The sequence below is a fragment of the Mauremys reevesii genome, linkage group 10 (genome assembly GCF_016161935.1).
Source record: "Mauremys reevesii isolate NIE-2019 linkage group 10, ASM1616193v1, whole genome shotgun sequence".
Taxonomy (NCBI): Eukaryota; Metazoa; Chordata; order Testudines; family Geoemydidae; genus Mauremys; species Mauremys reevesii.
Window position 1 is genome coordinate 75,799,255 of NC_052632.1, and position 6,000 is coordinate 75,805,254.

Genomic DNA, 6,000 nt, shown 5'->3' on the forward strand with positions numbered 1-6,000 from the left:
CAGATTAGTGTCTAATAACAGCAATCTCCTTAAAAGTGTGACATGGGTAGACAAGTTTTTGACAAGGTTAGATAAGCTTGTGGCAAGTTGACGTTGGGTCCTCGATGCAGGTTAGACTGCTTGATCTACGAGGCCTTTTCCAAGCCTGTCAGCTAGGATTCTATAACAATAATTATTTTCCTCTGTTTCTCCCCGTGCAAAATTTACCATTTCCTTCCAGTGAATTTAGTGCTGGCTAAAGGTGCCAGAGTCACCATATCAGGAAGAAGTGGATGTTGTTTATCCACAGAACAGAAGTGATGTTAGCTTTACCACTCCCTCCGTCCCCACCCCCGCTCAGACCTGACCATCTCGTAGGGGTAAGAGAAGTTCAGACTCCATGCTCATTGGGGCCTTGGCCTCACTGCTGGGACTGCCAACAAGACTGACAGTGCCAACCTTGAGTATTGGTTATGCACTGGGGACACAAGACCAACTGGACTGTGTCTATTGATTTGTTTCAAACTGGCCTTGAAACAGATGATAACTTCTGGTCATATTGATCTGGGCCAGATGAAAGTCAGTGACCTAGAGATGAGTGATTCAGTCTCCCACCTCAAGTTCCCTGATTCATCCACTATGGGACATAACTTTACACAGACAAGTTGTGAGGGATGCTTTTCTCTTTGTGTTCCTGTCAACAGCCTACTGCATTTGACTCAATGGAAATCAGTCTGGATGTTCTCATTCCAGACAGGGAGCAAGGCCTGGTCTCCACTAGGCATATTCTCTCAGCTTCTCAATGGTAGAGAAGTAGTTTCAGTTGTTCTGCGGTTTGCAGACTTCAGCTATCCAGGCAGTGGTGGGAGAGCAAAACAAGTCACAGGCATTTTAAACCAGCTGGCAGCTACTGGGCAGTGTAGCCAGGGAAGCTGACTGGCTCTGATTTTACATGGGAGATAGGGATGCCACAGATCAGGCACGCAGAGTGGCAGTCTCATCATGGGGGAAAGTGCACGGTGGGATGTCTAACAGGACAGAGTTATGGGTGGAGGGAGGATGAGATTTATCTGTTACAGCTGCATGGTTAGGGGGTGCCAGTCCACACAGCAAAACTACCGAGTACCTAACCCACTGCAGGAACTGAACAATGTATCAAACTACGCAGCTAATATGGGTGGATAGGATACATTGATTATTGCATGTGCTGTGTGGGCACAATCTGTAATTTTAGCCAACTCACTGCCTACCTAGAGGCATGGTAAACTGTCGTTGTATGGGCAGAGCTTAAAAAGGGGACAATCATTTTTATCTACACCAGGGTGTTGTGAAATTCTATTAATGCTTAGAAAGAATTGGAAGAGATATTTAGAAAGAAATGCTAAGGAATAAACAACCCAAAGGTACAATTTGAGTTTTTTTGACTGCATTTAGGGAAAACATGAGTATTAGAGCTGTTCAAAAAATGGAAAAAAATCCATTTTGTGGGAAATTCTGAAGTGTTCAATTTGTTTCCATTTTGCAGGGTTTCGGGCAGAACATTTTTTTGTTTTTTTCTAAAATTTTCACCAACTATTTTTCAAACCATTTGAATTTTGAAATCTCAACATTTCAGAAATTTTGGAATTTCAAATTTTCTGAAGATTGCAAATTTTCATTTTCCCTCTCTCTTACAACCCTGTTCCTTTTTTTTCCCGTTTTGTCATTGAGTGCAATGAAACGAATAATGTTCAGGCTCTTTTCTCCACACTCCCACACTTTTTCTTTTTTCTACTCTGTAACTCCTCAAAACTTCCTCAACTTCTGAAATGTTAGAGTGGCAAAATTACCATGTTTTGTTTTTTCTTTGTCCACTCTTTCATTTTCCAGAGTTGGGGAAATTTTGAAACTTGCAGCATGGGACAAGGAAAAAAGAGAACTCATAAAGCCCTGGACATCATTCTTTCTGTTGCATTCAGTAGGAAAGACGGAGAAGGGAAAAAACATTTAGAATATTTATAATTTTCAGTTTTCCAAAACTGAAATAAAGCAAAACTTTTGATTTAGTATGAAACAAAAAATGTTTTGTTTCAGAATTTCCTCACTGAAAAAAAAAAGGCAAGTGATATTTTCTAGGAAGGAAAAAAATATTTTCAATAAAACACCATTTTTCAGTGGGAAAATTTGCTGCTTGAAAAAATTCTACCAGCTCTAATTACTATAGAATTGTAGCCTTTCCTTGAGGGCTTAAATTGTTTTGAAGGTATGATAAAGTGAGTCCAAAGAAAAGGTCAGAGTCCCTTTAACTTTTATAGATATATCCTTTTGTCACGAAAACTTAGAAAGCTGAGTAGCTAAACACACAGTCCTATCTTATGCAAACAGTAAAAGGAGATATGGGCGGATAAGAAAACAGGAAATGTTAACAACTTCTCTCACTTCCAGACTTAGGGCAGATCACCCCTCCTGTAGAAATACACTGGGGAGGACATCTGGATAGCAGAGAACTCCATGAGTAGGGGCTCCCTGGGATTCACTAGACTCCAGGGCCCGTCATTCCCAGGCTCTGTGTCCCAACTCCTGGTTCAGCTCTCTAGCATTGAGCTTTCTTTGGAGCCTCCCTGTCAGGGCTTCCCCACATTGCTGCTGCCTCTTGGAATCCCCCTTAAAAGGGGCCCCTCAATGCAGAAGGGGGATATGGAAGAGCTATTGTAATGTCAGGCTGTGTTAGCTCTCTGTGCCCAGCCAGAGTTCCCCAACCACAGAGATAGGGCACCACACAGGCAGAGACTGGGTAAGTGTTGTGAAAATATGACTGCTCACCATGGAAAGTGTGTGTGTGTCGGGCTGGGGGGAGATCTACAAGGAAAGCACACTCTGCCCCTTCCCCCAGTCTAATACTGGCCAGACAATCTGGTCCCTTTTGCCTTATTTCATTGGCAGAGGGACAGTGATCATGGGCTCCTTTGTGCATTCATGATAAGACACCTGCCTCAGGTTAGTGGAGGACCAAGAGTCACTATTTTGTTCCCTGAGGTGTAGAGTTCTCCCATGAGAGGGATGCTCTGGGATTTCTTGTTTTCAGACACAGGACTCCAGTTTTTACAGTGCAGAAACTCAGTGATTTATGTTAAGAAAATGAGACACCAAACTGAAATTTTCACTGCTTCAGCGTTTCCCGTTTCTCCCCTCATCCCCACAGACTGCCCCTTCATTCTGTTCAGCCACTGCAGGTCGGTCTTTATCTGGCACTTTCAGCACCATTGAGCGTTTTGACACACCCCTCTCTTACCAGACATTTTCAAGCAGGTTGTATCCTGTCAAAGCCTACGTCTGAAGTGCTTTTAAAAGCCATACTTTACAACAAATTTCTGGAGAGAATCGTGCTGCCTGCCCACCACTAATACCTTGAAGCTGCTCAGGCTAATGTGATAGTGTCTTTCAGAAAAGAAAAATAATACAGCATTAAAGTGTCCTGAAAGCATCCCAATTCCCAAAGAACTTTTTATATGCTAATTTGTATATGTGTTAGGTTGTTTCCATATGCTCCACTATCTTCCTCTACTTAATTGGTTCTCTCCAGTCAAGCCATAATATGGGGTTCAGTTGCTGCATAGGCAAATGTTGATGGTTGGGAGGGGAAACAATTGATTTTCCCCTGGCCTCTGCAAAGTTTTGGTGAGCCATGGTAAAATATTTCATAATAAAGACTAAATCTTGGTTGAAGTGATAAAAATATACTGCTTTTGGACGCAAAGTAAAGTAAAGTTGCTGTATATCTGGGCGTCTTTAATGATAATATATGATCTTCTAGCTATAGATAACGTCAGTACTTCCACTCAAGTATACTTCCTTGGGTTTTAAATCCTCCCTGAATATGCAGCAAAATGTAATGAAATCCCCTGGACGCTAAGGACCACATCCTGAGCTTTGGAGCTATGTAGAAAGTAGGACATTTGTCAGATGTTTTGCCAGTTAAAGTCATAACTCTGAAGCTTACCAATCTTTTTTCATTTCCTTAAAACATGTAATTATATTTTCTCTTATTCTTTAAACCATACCATTCTCTGGATAATTCAGTAACTGTCAGCAGCACATTTTGCTGCCCAATCCAGTATAAATGAGTGTTTCAGAGTCTCCCAGTTTAGCCTAGTAGAATTAACTGAGAGTAAGTAAAAGAAAGAATTTGTCTCCTGCTATCTCTGCATCTGGACACTTAAGGTATGATACAATAAAATACAAGGTGCTCTCTCAGAAGTGAGCAACTGGAAATATCCTGCACACATGCAAAATAGATGAGATCTCCAACAGGGATGTTAGGTTGATTAAGCAACTGTGGTCATATGTTAGGTTTGTCTAGTCAAAAATGCTCACAGGGCAGGTTTTCTTGGCAGCCACAGAACCAGATCATGTGAATAAGACACGGAAGTGTGTGAACTGTGAGGTTCCCAGGATATTCATGGAGACTGGTGGTTCTGTGGTACAGCACAGGGTCATCCGTTACAACCAGCCTGAGTTTTTCAGGGACGATGGAATACCTCTGTCAAACGCAGCAGCTAACATCTGGCTCTGAAATGTGAGGGACTGGATCAGACAGGCAGGACTTCTGATACCGGGCAGTGTGGATGGGGGTGTAACAAAACCAATCACTGGCACCCCCAGTGGCAAGTTTCCAGTGTGGTTAAAAGAAGAAAAGGAAAACTTCCCAGAAGTAAAAGACCTGGGATTTTGCTGATGGGCCTTGTGCCCATGAGATGGGGGAGACCTTGTGATCTTTGTGGACCAAGGTCCCCCTTGCGGGGGGTGGTGGTAGGACTCAGATAAGCAAAAGCTGGTCCCAGGAGTAGGCTAAGGGGAGTCTACCCTGAGTTATGGATAGGACCCTACCAAATTCACGGTCCATGTTGGTCAATTTCATGGTCATAGGATTTTAAAAATAGTAATTTTCATGATTTCAGCTTTTAAATTGGAAATTCCATGGTGTAATTGTTGGGTTCCTGACCCAAAAAGGAGGTTTTTTTGGGGGGGGGTGCAAAATTATAGTGAGGGCGGGTTGTGGTACTGCTACACTTACTTCTGCACTGCTGCTGATGGCGGCACTGCCTTCAGAGCTGAGCAGCTGGAAAGCGGCGGCTGCTGGCCAGGTGCCCAGTTCTGAAGGCAGAGCCACCACCACCAGCAGTGCAGAAGTAAGGATGGTGTGGTATGGTATTGCCGCTCTTAGTTCTGTTCTTCTACCTGCAGAACTGGGCCCTCAGTCAGCAGCCACCACTCTCTGGCTGCCCAGCTCTGAAGGCAGCAGCACAGAAGTAAGGGTGGCATAGTATGGTATTGTCACCCTTAATTCTGTACTGCTGCTGGCAGGGTACTGCTTTCTGGGATAGCTCAGTGGTTTGAGCATTGGCCTACTAAACCCAGGGTTGTGAGTTCAATCCTTGAGGGGGCAATTTGGGGATTGGTCCTGCTTTGAGCAGGGGGTTGGACTAGATGATCTCTTGAGGTCCCTTCCAACCCTGATAATCTATGATTCAGAGCTGGCCAGCAGCTGCTGCTCTCTGGCCACCCAGCTCCAAAGATGGCGCAAAAGTAAGGGTGGTAATACTGCAACTCTCCTAAAATAACCTTGTGATCCTCCAAAAAAAACGCTCTTTTGGGTCAACACCCCCAATTTGAGAAATGCTGGTCTCCCTTGTGAAATCTGCATAGTATACTGTGAAAGCACACAAAAGACCAGATTTCATGGGAGTAGACCAGATTTCATGGTCCACAATGCGTTTTTCATGGCCGTGAATTTGGTAGGGCCCTAGGAATGGATTATGTGATAGGAGCCCTGTAACCTCTCTGCTAAAACCACTTAAAATGCATCATATGTGAGAATATGGGTGACAGGGCCGGTAGTGCCCCTCCCCTCTGTTAAGTTTAATATAGTTGTGGCCTGCTGCTTAAAATCCATCCCTGCGTTTGTCCTCATTCACCACCATGTCCAAATGAAGTCTCTGCAGTATTTCCCAATTCCAAGATCTTCATTTTACAATCAGTGTG